This window comes from Camelus ferus, chromosome 1, assembly GCF_009834535.1.
Source record: "Camelus ferus isolate YT-003-E chromosome 1, BCGSAC_Cfer_1.0, whole genome shotgun sequence".
In the NCBI taxonomy this organism is placed as follows: Eukaryota; Metazoa; Chordata; class Mammalia; order Artiodactyla; family Camelidae; genus Camelus; species Camelus ferus.
The window spans coordinates 75,405,450-75,426,566 of record NC_045696.1 but is presented as its reverse complement, the minus strand read 5'-3'; the positions used below and the strand labels follow the sequence as shown (position 1 = coordinate 75,426,566).

The window sequence follows — 21,117 nt, the reverse complement described above, 5'->3', positions numbered from 1 at the left end:
AAAATTTGAAAGATGTACTACATATTAGCCAAAGTAAATTTTTAAGAATGCCTGTTGAAAACAAAATTAAAAAGCAGACACATGGGCAAGCCACTTGAATGTAAGAAATGATGGGGAATGTGCCCCAGAGACAGAAAGGGACAAAGTTTGGGGCTGAGGACAGTAATGTCACCTAGCACTGGGCATTCTCTGGTCAGCTTTAGAAATTCTTATGGTACCAGGGGGATGTTCAAATTGGTTTTCCCGAAAATAAGCCCTTGTAAGAGAATGGTAGGCAGAAAAGAGAGAGTAGATCATTGGAAGAAATCATTGAAAAAGGATGTACCAGGAGCAAATTATTTTAGCAAAAGCTATTAAAATTAATAATAGCTAACATTTATTGATTACTTATTTATGTGTCAGGTACCATGCTAAATCATCTCATCCTGATGACAAATCTATGAGTAGGTTTTCTTATCATCTCTCTTTTTCAGATAAGGAAATTGAGGCACGGAAAAGTCCAGCGACTAATCCAAAATTAGTCAGCAAGCATTAAGACTTTGATTCAATTTCAGGTGATACAATCCTGGTTCCAAAGTCTATACTTTTAGTCACCATTTCCAAGAAATTCCAACACACTATGTATTTAAAATGATAACATTAAGAAGATATGGTTCTAGGTAAATTCGAATGAACTTCTAATAAGTATTCAAACTTGAAATATTTATCAGAGTCAAACCTTGAAACTGAAGTTGGTACAAAGCACTATGCCTGTTCCTCATCCTTCGTTAGAGAAAGGAACCTAAAGTCATAGTGAGATTTACAGAGTACATAAGCATTTATATTTAAAGAAAAATGTTTTTTTCTCTTATCAGGATCACCTAGAAACTTATAAGAAAATACAATTTCTTCCTTTTTTTTTTCTGATATAGAAAAAGTGACCTAACTGTAAATCAATTTAATTCAGTTCTTTTCAACAATCAATTATTGGGCCCTTTTCAAGAAAAAGCACTTATGCTTTTGCTTCTCCTTTTAAAAACTTGAATTCACACTACCTCTATTAAACAAGTATAATTTACATTCAGAATCATTAGCCTAGTAAGATACTAAAATTGATAAAAAGATTAGAACATGCTTCTTTGCCCTCAAGTTCCTTGCAAACTAGTATTGATTACTACTCAGAAGAAAATACTGTCTGGGTTACCGCAAGCATCTGGGTGTCATGTAAAGAACATAGGTCCGTGCAAGTGACTTTATCATGGGTAGGAGTGGTCAAGAGAGGACTTCATAAGGTTGTCTAATAAATTCTTCCTCAACTATTAACAGATAAGAATGTATGACCAAGTCCAAGGGTCTTATCATTTTAACCTAGATTTCTTAAAGACAAAGCCTTCAGGCTGAAAAAAAGAGATGATGCAAATGGTGGGCTAACAGACCAGAGGAGCTGGCACATTAGAAGGGTGTCCTCACACAGTGCAGCTGAAACCCCTCCACCCCCACTACCTCCTGCTCAAGTTGGGAGGTTACAAGAACAATGAGAGTCAAAAGAAAGAATATACAAAACGTTTTATTATTTTTCAGAAATAAAACTGCTCTTCACCATCTACAACCCTTCCCTTAGCAAAGGGTCTTCTCCCCTGGTCCATCAACTCTCAATGTGCAAGCAAAGGATAAGGTTTAATCTAAGGAAATCATACAGTGTTAAGAGCATGAACTTTTATATCTGGATTTGACCTCTGCTCTTCCATTACTGACTGTGTCTTCTTAGGCAAGTCACTTCAAGTCACTTCCATCTATAAAGTGGATTCTCATAATACTGATCTTGTAGGGCTTGGGGAGGTTTGAATAAGATAACACATATATAATATGTGCTGGTATGATAAGTGTGGCTATAAATGTTCACAAAGCCCTGTGCCAACATTACATTTAATGATGTATAACAGTCTCCAGTGTATTGTGATTGTGGGGTGTGTATGTGTGTGTATTTTTGTTTACTCAGATATATTATAAGTCTCTTGTTCTTAATACTAACTCCATCCAAAAAAATATGGTCTCTAATATCAAGCAGTTTGCAATTAAGTAATGAAAACAGCACAAGCAGTAATATACTAAAAAGTAGAATTGCTAAATCTCACCCTAGACCCATGAAGTGTTTTAGGACTGCCAAGAAGAAGAAGGCTAATTTTGACTATGCATTTGGAATGGCTATGGTATGGAATACCATAGGGGAGTGAGTATTTGACCTGTGGCTTAAAACAGGGGGTGAAGTAAGAATTAAAAGTGAAAAGGAGGAAACAGATGTCCTAAAATTTACAAAGGTAAAAGAGACACAACTTGGTGATTCATGGGACATGGGGTGTAAATAAGAGAGAGAAAAAGTGACAGATAACCAGAATTTTTAAGCCCAGGAAACTGGGAAGACAGTGTTGGTCAGTTTCATGGGGGATCACAGGGAAAGAATGGAACTGATGGAAGAGGATGAGGCTGGGTTTGGAACATGTTGAGTTTGAGGTGGAGGGACAACATCCAGATAAGGAAGCCTCCCTGTGAGGTAAATTGCTACTCAGGAGAGGGATGCAGATTTCAGAGCCATTTTCATGACTTCATTTACACTTAGGCACAATTAAAGGAAATTTGGGGGGCATGGAAAAAAAACCAAGAGAACATAGAATCACAGAAATCCAAGGAAGAGAAGACGTCACAGAGGCAGTGGGGATCAGGAGTGTCGCCCTGCAGAGAGCCTGGAGGGGGATGAAGACAGAGGGACTTTGTTGGACATGTGGTGCCCTCAAAGTTATTCAGGACTGGCCTGGATCAGAACTATAGAGAAGGCAAACTAGGAGGAAAGACAATGCATGGAATCATAACTTGAGGGACAAGGGAAGGTGTTTGATTAAGATAACAGAAGGCTGAGCACATTTGCACACTGATGAGAAGGAGCAGTAAAATGGATTAAAGTTGAAGAATATATAAAGATTAATTAATATTTCAAGACCCCAGAGCCATGGTTATCTACCATTTCTGAGCACTAGACTCAACTGGGACCCTTAAAATACTAATGTCTAGTCTTGATGTGCAGAGATTCTGATTAAATTGCTTCAGGTAGGGCGGGAACCTCTATTATTTATTAGTTCTCCCAGGTGATTTTAATATGTATTCAAGTAAGAGAGCCACTGACTTAGAAGAACTGGGCATTGGATTAAGGCCATAATAGAGGGTCACTTTGGATGACACAGGCACTCTTCTTCCTCTAAAATGGAAGTAGGGTAACTTTGGAATGGGGAGTAGGGAAAGGGTGAATTAAGAGCAGAAACATTTTGAAGGAAGAACGTTCAAAGAACCCATAATGGATGATTTCAGTTTAAGAAAGTAGAAGGTGAGATGCTTCAAGTAAGCAGGCAGGAGTGACATTGAATCATGAAAAAAATTTAAATGTCCTGAACAACTACTAGGATTCCACCAGGAATAAATAAGGTAATTGTCCATTTACTGCTTAATTCTCTCTACTCTTATTTGTTGGCCAATCCCTGACATAGAAAAGGCATTACTGTCTTTCTTGTTCCTCCCCAGAAAAAGAGAAGAAGAAGAAAATTTATAAACAGGGGGAACTGAGAAGAACAGAAAAGGTCTAGAGCCTCAGGGAAGACTTTAAGCAGGAGTAGCAAGAGGGAGAAAATCTAAGCCGCAGGCTCAGATCTCTGTGAAATCACTTAGATCTTGTCCACGAAGGCTTCTTGGGATCACCTTGGGCAATTCCTCCCATTTAAATGATGAGTAAACTGAGGTGCAGAGAGATTCTGTGATTCAACCAGATCAAACAGCAAGTTAGCACCACCAAGGCACCTCGAGATAAAGTCTGATACCCACACCAGCGCCTGCCGCTCCTGTGTATACTCAGCCTCATGACCTCTGTGGTTGAAGTTCCCAGTAAACAAAACGGCAGTAGCTCTTCTGGGAGGATTAATAAGAAATCCATAAATTGTTTTTAGCTCGTTGCAAGAGAGAAAAAATGTTCAATTTCTTCTTTATTGCTATTATTATGTGAACCAGATTGAATTGCTGCGTCTCTTAAGAGTTTCTTATGACTAGTGTGAAGTTTCCCATTTTAACCCAAGCCAATTTTAAATTGCCTATGGAATATACAGATAACTATAATAATTCAGTTGCCACACACAGTACACTGTTTGAAATACAACCAAAGAGAAAGAGGAAAACTTGCAAGCACAGAGAGGTAGCAAGATAGAGCCTGCAAGACTGTAAAAAGACGTGTTCCAGGTAAGGAAGAAGGGGCAGTGCATGCTGACAAAATCAGTGTGTCTCCTGCGCTGTGTGGCCACAGTTCGTGGACCATAGCTTTAACCCCCTGGGTCTGCATGTTTCATCTGTAAAGCCAGATGAATGAGCTAGATTATCTCTCAGGCCCTTTCCATTTCTAACCACCTGTATTTTAATTTTTGCCATCATGCTCCACAAAGGCGTCCTGAAATAGTTTAGAACAAACTACATAGAATATTGCATGGATCATATTTCCAGGTCTTTTAAAATTATAAATAAATTTATGTCTCAACTTCGTTTCTTACCTGGAAAGTAGAGGAGTGCCTGAGTCAACAGTCTCCCCTTTAGCCCTGCACTTCAATGGCCCCTTCACTTCCTTTGGTTAGTTGCACCAGGCACTAGGCTAGTTGCTATTTACCTTACATGGTTGAATGCTCTGTTCCCTCACCCCACACAGCCAGGGAGGGCATGGAACAATGACTACTCTGTCTTGGTACAAAGGCCTCTGGGCATCATTCTCTCTTCTTTTTTTTTTTCTTTTTTTTTTTTTAATCCCATTCAAGCATACAGTACACTCTTGGGTCATCTCAGGAGCCCTGTGGACAGGCCAGAAAGACCCGAGAGTGTGCAACAAAGCAGAGAGTGACGTGACAGAGTGGCATGCACTAGAGGTAAGCCAGAGTATCCCAGAGAACTGTGTTTGTTTTGCATTCATCCTCTTGAATTGGTCTAGGAATTGGTGATGATTGCTATCCAGAAAGAGGCTACAATTAAACAGAAAGGTTTTGGTTTAGATGAATTGGAAAATGGCTGGAAGATGGAAAATTAGAGAACGCAATGTTACCTGCCTCTGGAAGAGAAGATGATCACTCATGGGAAAGCTTTCTTTCATAGGGAAGTGATTTCCCTTCTCTCAGTTGGATTTGGGGCTGTTTCTTGATTCTAGTGTATACGAGAAATATTTTTTAAAATGGTGTGGTGTCAGTTCATAAGCTGCAGGTTTCAATTCTAATATATTAGAATTGTGTGTTTTTTCTCAGTCTTTCAAATTCTCAATTATGTTACTGTCAGAATTTTCTTCTGTTTGATCAATTTTCTGAAAGAAGCTCTGTCTAGACATGTGAACAGACTTACTAACTTGGAGAATAGATACAAACATCTAAATTACTACAGGAAAAAGATCTTAACTGATTGTTGTATGCAACAAGTCTTTGATCTTTACTCATATTAATTATCCAAGTATGTGTTTAGATCTCTAATTGGTATTGCATATGTAGAAATTGTCTCACACAAACATATTTAACAACAGTGTTATTTTACAGGATTTTTTTTCTCTGCAAATTAGATCACAGTATTTTTAGTGATGGGAAAATATATACAAATTCAAACTGACAGCAATTCACGGATCCCTAATATTCCAATATGCTCTGGTATATGTCACTCGCTTTGTAAAATGATTATTAATACCCTGACTGCAAAGTTGCTTAAGAAACATTTCATTTAAAATTAGCCATAATTTTCTTCTTTTAGATTATACAGATGCATTGTTAAGATCATTTTGTTTCCCTGTATTATTTTCCCTGTTTAAAAAAAGAATTATATATATACACACACACACACACACACACATACACAGAGAGACAGACAGACAGAGACGGCGAGGTGGAGAGAGAAAAATGAATATATACTGAAACAAAAAACAAAAACCAAAAAGCTTGAAAGAAAGGAAGAGGGAAGGAAGGATAGAGGAAAGACAGGAAAGAGGAAAGACAGGAAAGGAAGGAAAGAGGGAGGGAGGGAAGAAAGAAAAAAAAGACAAGAGAAGAAAAGATAAGAAAATATTTGGCAAGTAATTAGTCAGTTCATTTGATTATCTCACATCACCGAACAGAATGCTTCAAGTCTTTCCAAAACCTTTGTATCATTTGGTTCAAATGTTCTCCTCTGAGGGGTGAATTTATTGGCAACAACTGAGGGTGCTGAGATAAGTCAGGGTGGGAACCCGAGTAATTGCCAACCAGTCAGGAGACCTTTGTCTGAGAACTTGAGGTGAATAGGAAACACTGACAGTCAGAGGGACAGAGACTTCTATTTGGAGGACATTTCTCCCAAGAACAAATGATTCATAATTAAACCGAAGATAACCCCCAGCAAAGTGATTGCTATCCTAACTTTACTCTTAGGATTCTTCGTCAAAGCAAGAGATTGCTGCTGTGGGCAAACAGGCTACATTGAGCCACACAACAGAATTCACTCAATCAACTAGCCGTCAGTCAATCAATAAAATCAAGATATTTCAGACCCAAAACCCGAGTTTTCTTCCCCTAAATGTACTGAGATAATTGGTTTTACTGCTCTTCAAAGCACATTAAGCTTCAGTGACATAATAAAGACTTTAAGCATTAGCTAACATATTTGAGAACTACAAGTGAGGCATGTGCTAAGTGATTTCTATCTTGTCTTTTAATAGAATCTTTGAAATTACTCTCTGAAGTAAGTGCTATTTTTATCCCCAGATGAGGACACTGCGACTTGACTGAAGTTCTTTGCCCAAGATAACACATCTGGTAAATAAAAGAACCAGGATGCAAACCAACACTGCAACCATGCCACCACCCACTACACTATTCCACCTCCTTACAAACAACATTGCCTCATTCTCCAGATGTCCCAGGACACTCAGAAGCCCACAACAGAATAGTAGCTCTCTGAAGATAACAGCCCTCAATATTGGGGTCTGAATTCCCAAACAGTGTCAAGGATAGCACTAGGCACACAGTAGGTACTTGAAAAATATCTATTGAATTGAATTCACAAATGAAAACTCTTTATTCTAATGCCTTTTCTTCTCACTGCTATGAAATTGAGTATGAATTTAGAAAATTTTAGTCATAATGATAATGTTATTTGAACAGGAACAAGATGGCATTATGAATAATAGATTTCAATCTATTACGCACAGAGCTACAGCCACAGTTTAACAGGATAATGCAAGGATTATTATAAAATCTTAGGCGATTACTATAAGTGGCACATGATCCCCTTTGCTATCAATAAACACAGAACAGTGCTGAGAACTAGGCTTTCCTGTTTATTTGTTTATATGTGAAAGCTCTGCAGAGTTGTACAACTGCACTAGAGGCGGGACAGCCAGCTTCTGGTCTTGGTCCCAAAACTAAATGGCTCTAAGACTCTCAGCAAAAGACCAACCCATTCAGGTCTAAATCTCTTCATGGGTAAAAGTAGAGGAGGATCAGATTAGACGATTTATAAGGTTCTTTCCACTCTAAAATGCCATCATTCTGTAATATTGCTGCATTAGATTCTAGTGTTAGCATAGCTGGAAATTCCCACTGTGTAGTTCTTCACATTTTTTAAAATGCTCTGTCATAAGCTCCAAAAGGCACTTTATGGCAAAACTCAGTAGGGAAACAAATACAGCAGCCTTTCAGCCACTGAGCTGGGATGCATATAGTGTGTATGTAAGGGAGAGGAAATTCAGTTATATGCTTTGGTATGGTCAAGGTCAAATCTAAAATAATATCACCAAGACTTACTGTACTTAGAGTTAGTGACAGCTCATATGTAAACAGAGTTTCTAGTAACATTATACATAGCCAATGTTATAGAGAGAGACCTGGGAAGTACCAGTGCTGGCTTTTATGCCTACCTCTCTGAAAGCTATCTGTTGTCTCAGCTAACAAATGTTATCATTCTGGATCTGGGTTTCTCCATGTGGAAGAAGAGAGAGCTGGATTAGATATGCTGCCTAGCTCCAAAACAAGGAATATTATTGTGACAGTAAAAATATGTTTTGGTTATGGTAATCTCTTGCAGCCTTCTATGGGAAGTGGTTCCTGATAAGTGGAGGCTCTGTTGTCAGCTGAGGAGATGACAGCCGTGACCACCAGGTTTGGCACAGCTAGATGAGGACTAAACTACTCTGAATAATTAAGGGAAAGAGATTGAGAAGCCCCAGAAAGAGGATTCTGGGAAAGGAATCAGGAATCAGTAAAGCTAAGTGCTTGCACTGAAAGAGGGGGAATGGGGATGGAGAATGCCAAGAAATGTAAGGCTAAGGAAAGAGATCTGGAGGAAAATGTTGGGCTTTATAAACCCTCTCTTTTGCCTCCAGTTCTAAGCTCTCAACAAAGTGTACACTCTTCAATAATGCTTTGGTGCAAATGAATTCTATATTCTGAAGGTAAAAATGACCAAATCCATCTTCAGAGGCTGTGTAGAGGAATGGTTCACACATGGGTTAAAATGCATTCCAAGGAAATGTACTATAACAGATAAATCTCAATTTGCAATATTGATAGTGCCATAGAATGAAAGACCCCCTTCAACTGAGATGTAGCCAGACCACAGCTAGGTTCAGTTCCAGATGTGACACTTCAGCAGGGGTCTCAAATTCAAACACTTTTAGTGGCCAAGGGCAGCGAGGCCCGGATTAATAGGCATTGATGAAGGCTTGGAGCTGGAGAATGCCTGCATTGTGGAAAGGCTTTCACATTTCTTTTCCTTTTTCTTTTTTATTTAAAAACAAAACAAATAAAAAAGGCATCATGCCAAACAAAACACATCTGTGGGCCAGAACCAGACAGCTTGCAGTCTCTGAAACAGTCATTATCAAATCAAAGGACATTCAGAGGAGAGTGGTCAGGAAATGAAATAACTCACGGTCAGGCAGTATGTGAAACAATTGAGTAAACCAGATTCTTTAACTTGAAAAAGAGTAGCCCTTGGGGAACCTAATGATTGTCTTCAAAGTATTCAAATGCTGTTATATAAAGAAAGAGTTAGAGATGTTTTATCTTCCCTTAAATTGCAGAACCAGAAAATAAGGGGCAGCCATTAAGGATTAAATGAGTTAATACTTGTAAAGCACTCAGAACAGTGCACAGAGTTAGCACTGCAGAAATATCTATTATATTAAGGTTTGGTATTCAGAGTTGTTCAAGGTTTAAAAGAGTTCTGTTATGGGTGATGGGAGGGCACCTCACAGGGGTGCTTGGGGGACCATATTCTGAGGGATACAAAGCCCACACATTCTTAGAGAAAAGTGTCCCTACCTGGATGATTTTCTAGGGTAACTTGTAAACTTGGGTCCCATTAAACGTGCATAAAATATGTAAGGTGAAAGACATTTCTCCTCTACTGATTGGTCTTGCATCACATCTTACTTCTCAGATAAGACTCATCCCGGCTCTAAGATGGTAACCAACAGAAGTTGTAAATTAAGTCCCCATGAAAAATGAAGTATGGGGGAGTTATAGTCAATCCTAGAAAGTACGGGTGGTCTCAGTGGAAGCGTGGGGACTTAGGAAAGTAACTGCCAGAGTACCCCCAGAGTCCTCCAACTAAGGAGTAACTGGCGTGGGCATAGTGATGAAGACCATCAGAACTTAGTATCTGCAAATCTCTCAGAGCCGCCTTGATAACATTTTGTCTGAACAAGTAGATGTGGACATTTTGATGTTGGATCGTTCAAAACAGAAATCCATGTCTCAAAACTCCAAAATTATGGAAACTAAGAGTCACAACAAGAAGACCAAGAAGATGACTGCAAAGTACTGGTAAAACATTGAAATTCTGATGACAATGGGCACCATGTGTCATAGAAGGATAATGACAATATAAGGACAATAGTAACCCGAACCAACTCTGACTTATGAAACTTAGTACTAATGTAGCTATGAATATTGAAGTGCTGAGAACACTGACTATAATCAAGATGGAAAAACTGGATCCAACTAATAATTGCTGCACTGTTGCTTTGTGTAAAGTGAAGCAGCTAGAGAAGTAAAAACCTGGGAAAGAAGATTTATGAAGCACCCACTTTGCATCAGGTACAGTGCCAGATGCTTTACACAAGCTATTTCATCTAATCCTCACATAAACCTTGAGAAAAAGATATTTGTGCCCATATTATAACACAAGAAAATTAGAGCTCAATTTAGTAAACTTGCCCAACTCTCATATACTTTTGATGGATTACAAATCGATAAAAAATTACTTTGGAGAGTAATTCAGCAGAATCTATCAAAAATTTTAAGGAGCAAAATTATTGCTTCAGCAATTCCATTTATAGCCATTTATTCCTCAGGAAGACCTCCACAAGTGTGGGGGGATATTATGTACAATTGTCTCCACTGCAGTATTATTTGTAATATTGAAAATTTGCAGACAACCTAAAGGTCCTTCAGTAAAATAACAATGTATCTATATTCTAGAATACCTTGACTCCAATAAAAATATTGAAATAGATGAAGTGAAAAATAAAAAATATGGTATGTAGCAAATCAACTTTTTATTGATAAAGTGTATCTACATCTGTATGTATGTAATAAAAGGCCTGGACTAACATCTGCCAAGTGGTTGATAGTAGTTACATCTAGAGAATGAAAGTGAGGAGCTGGGATGACGAGATCATGTACTACTTCCTGCTCTTCTGTATTATTTAACTATTTTAAGTAAATATGTGCTGTTCCGTTCAAGAAAGATTAAAAGTCATAATGAAGGCAAAAATCATACAAGCAGCCACTGGCAATCAGGATTCAGCACAGTGCTTCCTCCAGAATCTACTTCTAAGTTTTACAGTGTGGCAGTCCTCTCCTGAAATGTGTTTATCTAAGGCAGAAAATGATACAAAGCAGAATTACCTGAGAGAGAAGGCAAAAATTTTCCAAGGAAAGTCAATTAAAGCATGGACAGAGGCCATGGTAGCAACCATAAACATATCTTCCTGCCAAAAAAATAAACACACACTTCTAGACATGAAGATTTACACAAAACGGTGCTGTGTCATATAGTTTGTTTTCCCAAGAGTGCAGTTCTTTCCAGCAGTTCCAACTATTAAATTACCCTGACAGGCTTGGTCAGGTACACACAGCTATTGATTACACCACTTCCACATACACTTTATCAAAGTATTTATATCTCCAAATGTAAGCAGTTAGCATCTGCTCTGGCTTTTCTCAGATAGTGTCATGCTGAAAATCGGGATTCTCGAAAATCACATCATCACAGTATAAATCCCATGGTTGGCAGAATTTTGATTTTTAGAAGTACTACAATGTTTAACAACACTGAAGATTATAATTGTTAGTGAGGGATAGAACCCTGAAACAGGCAACCAAGACAGAGAAGAACATGATTATAAGAAAATAAAAAATACTCCCAAAGTTCCAAGAATATTGAGAGTGGATAAATTAAACAAAATGATAATGAATTATCCCTTTAGAGCAGGGCAGACTCTCACTGACAGGGACGACCATAAGAATAAATTGAAGTATCCAAAGATGGTTGAACTAGCTGCCCTTTAGGGTCTTTCCTTCCCTTAGGTCCATGTCCCCTAAAACATCCATATAATAATGCAGGGAGTCTTTCTTGGGTGAGGATGCTTGGGTGAGGATATTTCAGCAAAAATTATTTTACTGAAGATACACTTACAATTCAAACTTTGCAAAAAGTCATGAAGCAGCTTTGTGCTTTAAAATGTGTATTCATATTCTACAGATTAACCACCACCTAATGGCTCCAAAGGAACAATTACAACAAAACACACTGGTGTTAGAATAATTGAGACGCATTCATTTAAAGATAAACTTCCTACTTCTTGTAGCTCTAGGTGATGAGGATGCATAATAATGCATAATCATATGAATTAACAAGATGCTTTCAAACCTTTCAGCACTTAACAAAGTAGTTAAATCATTTCCTAACCAACACATGCTGACTCTATCAAAGGTGCCTTTGGGATATCACCATTCTGGGTTCTCTTAGTCCCATCTTTACCCTTGCCAATATTTGACCAGAGGCAAAAAGGTCAGTGTAAGTAATTAGAGCTCCTGAGTGTGCATATATGTAAGTGTATATATATAAATACATTATATATAATATATGTAATATGTCTAAGTACCTCACTTAAGAAAGATATCATTTACTAGTCAATATCATCTGTTTGAAACCTACATGAGACCAAGGAAATAAAGGGAAAAAGTCCTGAGCAAGCAATAGAAATGTCAAAAGTAAAGATTAAGTAGACCACATAAATAATACATCTAGTGGTTTATGGAAGATATTCAATAAATAATCACTATATTATTATCATCATTATTGCCTCCACATGGCTATACAAAGGACCTGAAATCACTTATCCTAGAAAACTTACTTAGATTTAAAGCAGCTAAGAAGCAATCTACTGAAATGAAGGATGCATTTTGTTACAGCCAGGTCTACTTACAATAGCAAAGAGCTACAGTTAGCATTCTGACAATAAGGGAGAAAATATAGAGAAAATTATAAAAGGCAGGTATAATTCGAAAGAAAGAGTAGTGTAAGGCCATTTGCACCAGGAAAAATGGTTTAGAATACCTGAACGCCAGGGAGAATATGATTTGATCTTTGCAAAGCACACACTTCATGTTCTTAATGGCAACATCATGTTAAGAACAGCAGTCGTGGAGTTAGACAGATGTGAGTTCAAATCCCAACTTTATCTCCTTGTGGTTTTGTGATCTTGGCTAAGTTATTTAACCATTCTGATCCTCATTTTACTTCTCTCTTAAATAAGGATTGTATTGTATCTCTTCCATCACAGAAGTAGGTCTAAATGAAATGTTAAATGTAAAAGGCTAACACAGAGACCACCATATGGAACCCACTTATTAAATAGTTGCTATATTATTATTACTATGCTTTACTTAAAACATGAAAACATATAATGCATTTTAAAAGATCTCTTTAACTAGTTCAATGCTATAAAGTAATTTTATCACTTAAGGGGGTAATTTTCAGTTACCTAGAAAATTAACATATGGAAAGTCTAATTCCCACATGTTCCTGCCATGAATATAAAGACTTGGTTTATAATGTAATATATAATCAGACACAGATAGATATGAAGATATGTAATCAAAAGGCAGAAAAAAGAATAGTGTCTTTTTCTCCCCTTTATCTGGGTCAAAGCAAGTTTGCAAATGTTTCAGAGTTAAAAGACTTGAATAATTGTTGAAACTAGAATAGTCACTACACTTCTGTAAGTGTAACTATACTGGCTTGGAAGTGTATTTCTGCTATTTTTTTCGTGACACTTCTCTGTTTATCCATTTAAAATCACAGACAAAATGCAAATCCCTCCAAGTATACACTTATAAATGCCAGTGATATCTCAAGCATCCAGTATGAGAGGATGGAATTCCTTCTTGAAAGAGTACAAAACCTTCTGATGACATTCATGCTATGATCACAGGAATATTCACTCAGTTTAACAGTCAGTATTTCACAGCTCTTAAAAGAAGTGATTAAAAAAAAAAAAGGCAGAGGGAGAAGTACAGTATAAGCAGTGCCTCCCCAGTGCTTGAAAGACACTCAAGGAGTACCCATTGAACTAATAAATATTTATCCTAACTGGAGTATTCAGTGAAATCTTTAAGATGATAGGTTGAGTGATAGATAGGTAGATGAAATTAGGACTTGGTTCAAAAGAATTGAGTCTCTATATTATACAGAACTCAGGATTTAAATGGCAGAAACAAACATATCTAAGCAAATATGAAATATACTGGCTTCTTAAGTAAAAATGTCAAGAGTTGCCCAGCCTTGGCATCGGTAGATCCAGCTGCTCCAAAATATCCTCTATTTCTTGGCTCCTTTTCTTTTGGACTGACTACATCTTCCAGAAGTCTTTCTCCATGTATTAAGAGTAGGCAGCCACCATCAGTTTCAGACTTACATAGACTTTGCCCTCAGAAAGACAGAGAGGATCTCTCTTCAAACATCCAAATAATTATCCCAAAAGGAATTCAAGGGCCCCTGCTTGGATTAAATTGGCCCTGCATTGATCACAATGACCAATTATAGTGGTTAGAAAGATAGGGCATTTTTTTGCCACCTTGGCTCATGTGACTGCATCTGTGTGGGGAAGGAGAGGAGTGCTCTTCTCTCTAGAATCCTGTGATGAGAGAAAGGAGCAATTTCCCAAAGAATAGGATGTCAAGGAAACAAAATAATAGACGTCAACTATCGTTCCCTACTGTAATTATTTTTATATCTTCTGTATGTTCTCTCCTTGAGCCTCCAAAATACTGTAGTCAGTTGTTACATGCCCCAGACCGCCTCAGGACCTATGTTTTCTCAGGGTAGGGAATGTGTTTTCCTCACCACGTGGAACACTGAACATTGTAAGCACTCTTTAATTTAAGGGGATAACATATATAAAAACACTTCGTAAGTGGTAAAGAATTCTACCAATGTAAATATTTAGGGGGATGGGATACATTTAATTGTCTTTGACCTTCTGAGAGAGTTGAAGACATCAGAACTTCTACCTCAAAATTCAGTCATCCTGAGCAATCATGCAGGACTGATTCTGCCAATGGTTTTTGTATCTATGCTTCCTTCAACTCATATCTTTTTATTGCTTGCCTTTTTTCCTGATCTATATCATAAAGGGGCTGAAAAATGAAATAATCATGTTACTACCCAGAAGTATAACTCTCACAGTACACTGTTCCCGTTCCTGACATTGAGCAAGATACCTAGAATGCAGCCACATGTGCTTTCCTTTTTGTTAGTTATCACATTTAATCTGGTCTGCACAGGCTCTTTCTTCTATAAATGATGGTTTCTCTTAATACACAGAATGAGTTAGTTTGTGGCTAATACTCCCAGTATATTTTCAGCACCTTGCAAGTCATCACTAACTTGAAAGTTCTGCCTATCAGAACTTCTAAGCTTCTCTCTTAAGGTTTTCTGGTTTTCATGTATTTAAAATTATGTTAGAGAAACAAATTATAACTCTCTAAAGGAGGACCATGCATTACACATTATTTTTAAATCATTCACCATGCCCTGCTACAAAAAAAAAAAAAGAAGCAGCTCCTAAGAGTGGATTTTTATTTAGCTTGAGAAAGGAAAAGTGAGTGGAGAAAATGTGGAAATGCTTCATTAACGATAAAACTAGAAAATCAAGTCTTATTAAAATGAACACTGTAGCAACAGAAGCTCATTGTAATTAAAATATTTCAAAGTTCTTTCTGGACTGAGATCAATAATGATGCCTTTTGCCTTTGCTAAAAGTTTCCTTTGTTCATAAATCAGCGTAATAAAGGCTTTACCCCTTAGTTCCTGTCCACTTCATTATCAACAGCCATTGTGGAGGGGGAAAAAAGGCTGAACACTTGATCCTGAAGCAAAGAGTAAATGGAAAGAGAGCAAAAAGCATTAGCAAAAACCTCCTCACAAAGAAACGCTGTCAAGAGAAATATGAAATGTGGCAGTTTTCTTTTTTATAAAAAGAGGAGGAAATAAGTAATCAAATCCATGGACTTTACCAAGAACAAAAGGGGCTTTGACCAAAAAGATATACTACCTTACATTACAAGTTACATAAAAGTTTTTACCTGTATCACCTTATAGAGTGTAATCATTCAACAAATTTATGAAGTGGATATTATATTTTTATCAGATTGGGAAGCTGAAATTCAGACTTCAAGTGTTTTTCCCAAGAGAGAAAGCTAGTCATCTTCTGACTTAAACATTTTGTGCTTTTTCCATTACACCATGTCTCCCCTGTTGCCCTCCACAAATGAACCACATACTTTTAAAACACTGAGGCCTTATGTGCCTCTTGAATACAATCTCAAATTTATTACACTTCCATTCTTTCTATTTTTTTAGTTGCCCCATGTATATACATGTATATATATAGGGTATAGTTTTATTCCTCAAGTATTTTTTTCTATAACTCTCCTTTTGACTAGCATCATCTAAAATATAGATGGCATCTAATAATTTAGATAATGTGATTGGAATAAGACATAAATTATGGTTATAAAATAAAATAACCCCAGTTTTTTCTTATGATAGATGCTTTAGAGTATTATATAAGAAGAACTGGAAAAGCGTGTTATGCAGTAAAATGTGTCAGCATTGCCTACAATCAAATAATTTAGATCTAACACAAGCTTTATCATCAATTTGCAGCATAGATGAGAAATAAGGGCAGAAGGAAAAGTCAATGTAAATGTGCAAGCATGAAATGAGACCTCAATGAGCTTGCATCCTAATTATAGAGACAAGGAAGATCCACTTAAAACATTGATTATGTCTCTCCATGCAAGTTCACCTAACTAGGGAGGAAATGGCCTCAAAGTTCCATTACTTCAGTCATCTTTATGATACAGGTTAATCTGAACCCCTCAATTCAGTACATTGGACAGCATCTTGGCTTTAAAAAAGAGAGCCATCTACTGGCCGTGAACCTGAGCAGTCTTGGTACAGTACTGCTTGGAGTTTCAAATCTTCAGATTCTAAAATTAAGAAGAAAAACAAAATTCTTTGTGATGCTCTTTTTTTTGTGGACATTTTTTTATCATCATAGTGAGATCTATGGATATTCATTTTAGTTCCCTTAAGCAGGACAAGCCAGTTCATGCAGCTTTGGACAAAGGTAACTGACTAGAGCTCAACAGTTCTCTTCTCTTGGGCTCTAGTCAGTTCTATATGATCCTGCCACAGTAATTACTTTGCAGATAAAGAGAACATAAAATATGGCTAAGCTTTTAAGATTACCAGAGTTTCAAATGCTTTCAAGTTTCGCTGGAAATGCTTTGAAGTTCCAATTCTAATGCTGATGTATCTTTCCAAGCAACCTCTAATAATGTGTTAAGTAAATATTCAGTGATGGAATATTGAAGGAATATTTGTAAGTGAGGTGAATTGTATGGATGTGTGAATCTACATTTCCTGTAGATATAATTTCATAGCCTAATTGAGTCAGTTAAATGAGCAAGTGATATGATTCCACCTGAAATTCTCTTTCCTCTGTACAAAATTATTTCCCTTTTTTAAAGGTGTAATTAAAAATAAATCATGTGCTCTGATCCAACTACTGTTCTTTAGCATGTATTCCATGCAGCTAATCCTAGAAAATGTCTTGTTGCTTGAAGAAACAATCATTGTAGCATTCAAAATGGTAAAATTTTCACCATCACTCATAAAAGTTAATTCTTACATTTGTACATCAATTTATACAGTGGAAAACAAATCAGAGAGGGATAAACCTAAGATAGTAAGTTAGTTTCTAGAGTAGATAGTTGTACTTAAGCATTTTGAAGAAAGATTGTCTAATAATGTTCTAATGATCATCTAATAATGATCTCTTGCTATTGGTATTCTTCAGGAATACCTTGTTTTGAAAGCATACATAAATTAACCACTTCTGTACTTAAGACATTATCTCAGTGGATTCTCACAATGACCATTTAAAATAGATAAGGTGGGAATCACTTACCCCATTTTAAGGATGAACAAACTGAGGCTCAGAGAAATCAGTTAACTTTTCAAAGTCACGTAACTAGTGTGTGCTAGAACTGGATCTTAAGCCCAGTTCCACAGATTCAAGCCCTATTCTACACCACTATTCCTCATGTTCCTATGAACACACATTATCAGACACACCTTCTCCATGAAAGTAGGAAATAATCCACTTGCCTCTCTTCACATGTGTTCACATATTCTGCAGTGTATCTCCACTTTATTTTCCTGTGCTGAAGTGAAGACAGGGATAGGCAGGTGGACAGGTAGACATAATGTGCTTTCTGGAATGGTATTTAATCATTTGCTTAAACTTGTTCTAGCCAATAACCCTTAATTTCTGAACTTTAAAATTGCTATGTGTGTGAACAATAATAATAGCAATTGATAGTAATATATTATTTCACTTGCAATCTTTGCTCTAAAATGCTGTCAACACATATCAATTTGAGGAATAATCTCCCCATCCCAGCCTTGCCCCCACCGCATTACCTTTGATATTGTGAAACTCTGAACTTGCCATTCCTTTTTCAAAACCTCCCAATGGTTCCCTAGTTTCCTCAGGATAAAGAATACATTTCTTAGGCTGACCTTCCAAGCCATCCATGAACTAATCATCCTTTCCTCTCCAAACTCCTTCTCCAACACTTGCCTTTCTTTTTCCAGTTAAAATGAATAACTTTGCAGTTATCCAGGATAGTCCATATCATTTTACTTCACCACATTTCTGACTATAATCTCCCTTCTTTTCTAAACTCTACTCTTTCTTCAAAAACTCTACTCTTTTCTATCAAAAACTCTACTCTTTCTTCAAAGCCAGTTCAAGCGTCTGTCTGTAAGATTCCTCGAGCATCTTTCTGCTCCTCCACAAAGCCGGGTTGATGATTCTCTCCTTTGTCCACATCTAGATTAGAGTTAACTATTAGATTCTACGTTGGCACCTATCACAGGATTTTGTAATCAGTTGTTTGAGTGTATCTTTCTATGTTTTATCTTATTGCCCCTGTTCCTAGCACAATACATTGCAATATATAGCAGGTGCTTGATAAATGTTTACCAAATAATTAGTGAAAGCATGAACAGCCATTTAAGAAATACCCATTAAGAAATGGGTATTCTAAAGAAACATATGAGTAGCTAAGAAACAGAAATTCGTGATTTTTTCAAGGCACTACCACCTGAAGACCAAATGTTATTCTTACACTCTATTCTATCTAATATTAATGTAAGATTACCAAGTATCTCCAACATATGAGATCACAATCATCTCATGAGAATGAAAAAGGAGATTTATTCATCTTATGCAAAATTCTAGTGCTGTCTCTTCTGCCCTTGAGCAAGACTTGTAATCTTTTGCATTTTGGTTGTTGGAATACTTTTATCACCCCTCTTCAGTTTTGTATCTTTAAAAGTAAAATAGCAAGATGAAACAAAGGGAAATTCCAGTGTTTTTGAGGCAAATATGAATCCTTTGGATAATGAATGACATTATGGACCCCAGAGTCAGTCCTCTGAACACCACTTACATAGTAAGAAATGCAGTCACCAAATCTGAAGAACCTCATTGAGATATAGTATGAAAAGTTATGATTTTGAAGAATAAAATCTAAACAAAGGCTTGGAATAAATAAAAGAAATGGATCTAGCACCTAGTTCACTAATTTTATAATTGAATGCCTGCTTTTAGTGTTCTTTTGGATCACTTATTTACAAATTCATACAACAAAATAGGAGGTTCTCCAGAAACTATTGTGGACATTGTGAGGGTTATAATGCAAATATAACCACAAATAGAAATATTTGAGAAAATATTTACATACATACATATTTGAGGAAAGAAATATTTCAAATAACAACTCCAAAATTCATAACTTAAGGTCTAATTCATTAGTATAAATAACTGTAATCAGAGTTCATGGAAATTCTTTACATTAAATCTTAAAATCAGTTCAATATTGGAACAAAGATTTTATTTTGCAAAAATGTTATGATGCACCATACTAAATGCTATAAGCAATGCAATAAACAAGACTTAGTCTCTGCCTTCTAGATACTGAGTGTCTAATAGCAAAGGTAAAGCATTTGTACAAATAAACCCTGAGTCATGCTAAAAGAGAGATCAACATAGATCAAGTACAGAAACTCCCCATCCAGAGGAAATCAAGAACCACTTTATAGAGAGGAGTTACTCTCAGGAACAAATGGCATAATATGCATTAAAGCACTCTAAAACCATAAAATCTTGTTCCAAGGTTAGATGATTTTTTTCAAGAACAGAATGGAACATGTTACATTCTAAAGTACACATCAGGTAGGATAGCTGACTGAGGTACTTTCAGGTGTAAAAACAGGTCCACTAAGGGTACACAAACCAAGGAAACACATTTTATCACAGACAAGAAGATGCCAGGCAGAGCAGGTCCTCCTGGAGGAAGAGCCAGAAGCAGAAGCTTGTTTACAGACCCAGGTGGCAGTGAGGCCCCAGACAGCAGGGCTTGTGCCTCCTTACTCTTTGTCTCCACCACTTTAACTTGGCTCTTCACAGGGCTCCTCTTCCTCTCACTACAGAACCTCGTGAGCTTTCTTTCTCCCTTGCATATCTTTTCTCTCTCTCTGCTTTATGAGCACTTCTTCATACTCTACCTGTGCTTACCCAACTTGGCCTCAGACTCTACCTTAGGGCTGCTCTCTATACGTTGTCTTTTATACCAGGCCATGTCATACATTCCTGTGGAACTTAAGGATTGGCTGCCCTTAAATCATGTGCCCAACCATTGTCCAGCTGGCTTTGATCATCAGGAGGAACGGGTCATGTGGCTCAAAGTATGACTGTTTGGTTTTTCTCTTTCATCCACACATTCATTAATTCACTCATCACCTTTTGTTCTATGTACTAGATGACACAATTTTTTATTAAAGATGAACAAGATTTTTTATTAAAGTCCCTGCCTTCATGATGCTTTCATTCTAGTTGGGAGAAACAATAATAAGAGTAAGAAAATAAACAAATGAGATAAATTCAGCTGGTGGTAAATGCTATGGAAATATTAAATATATAATAAGAATACCTGGGAGTGGGGAGGGGGAAGAGATGCTAATTTTAGCAGGGTAAGGTTACAGAAGGAAGTTGTACCCAATAATTAAGAGGAATAGAATGAGCAGTGTGGTTCAGTAGTGGGTTATGTAATAACCATAAGAAAAATTTAGCAAGACTACTAAGATATTACATTAGTTCTCCTCCCAACCAAGTTTAAAATGAATATATCAAGCTTAAAATATGTATACTAGCTATTATGAGCTATGAATAATCAATTTACAAACATGTAGAAGCATAAATCCAAGATGATGAAAATAAGTTCTAGTGACAGTAAGAAATGACAGCAATTGGCTAGGATTCCTACTCCACAGGATTATTGATATGGTAAAAGCCAATACGATATAAGGAATGTAAAAGCAATTTTAGACAATAAGGGATTATGATCATTACTAGTATAAAGTAGAGTGAAGGGAAGAACATTGGATCCCAAGCCAGGTAGATAA

General features: G+C 36.8%; 1 protein-coding gene and 1 long non-coding RNA gene across 6 annotated transcripts in view; one reads left to right on the top strand and one right to left on the bottom strand.

Moving 5' to 3' along the window:
- KCNMB2 (potassium calcium-activated channel subfamily M regulatory beta subunit 2) overlaps positions 1–21,117 on the top strand; it is a 229,831-nt gene that overhangs the window by 15,881 nt on the left and 192,833 nt on the right. For 3 of the 5 annotated variants that reach the window (XM_032483962.1, XM_014558414.2, XM_032483957.1), the window contains exon 2: positions 4,818–4,925. The exons of the other annotated variants lie outside the window; for them this stretch is intronic. The gene's annotated coding sequence lies outside the window, so the exon portion shown is untranslated. The remainder of the gene's footprint in view (positions 1–4,817; positions 4,926–21,117) is intronic. 5 annotated transcript variants of the gene reach the window in all.
- LOC116664969 overlaps positions 1–21,117 on the bottom strand; it is a 111,434-nt gene that overhangs the window by 56,954 nt on the left and 33,363 nt on the right. The window lies entirely within an intron of this gene.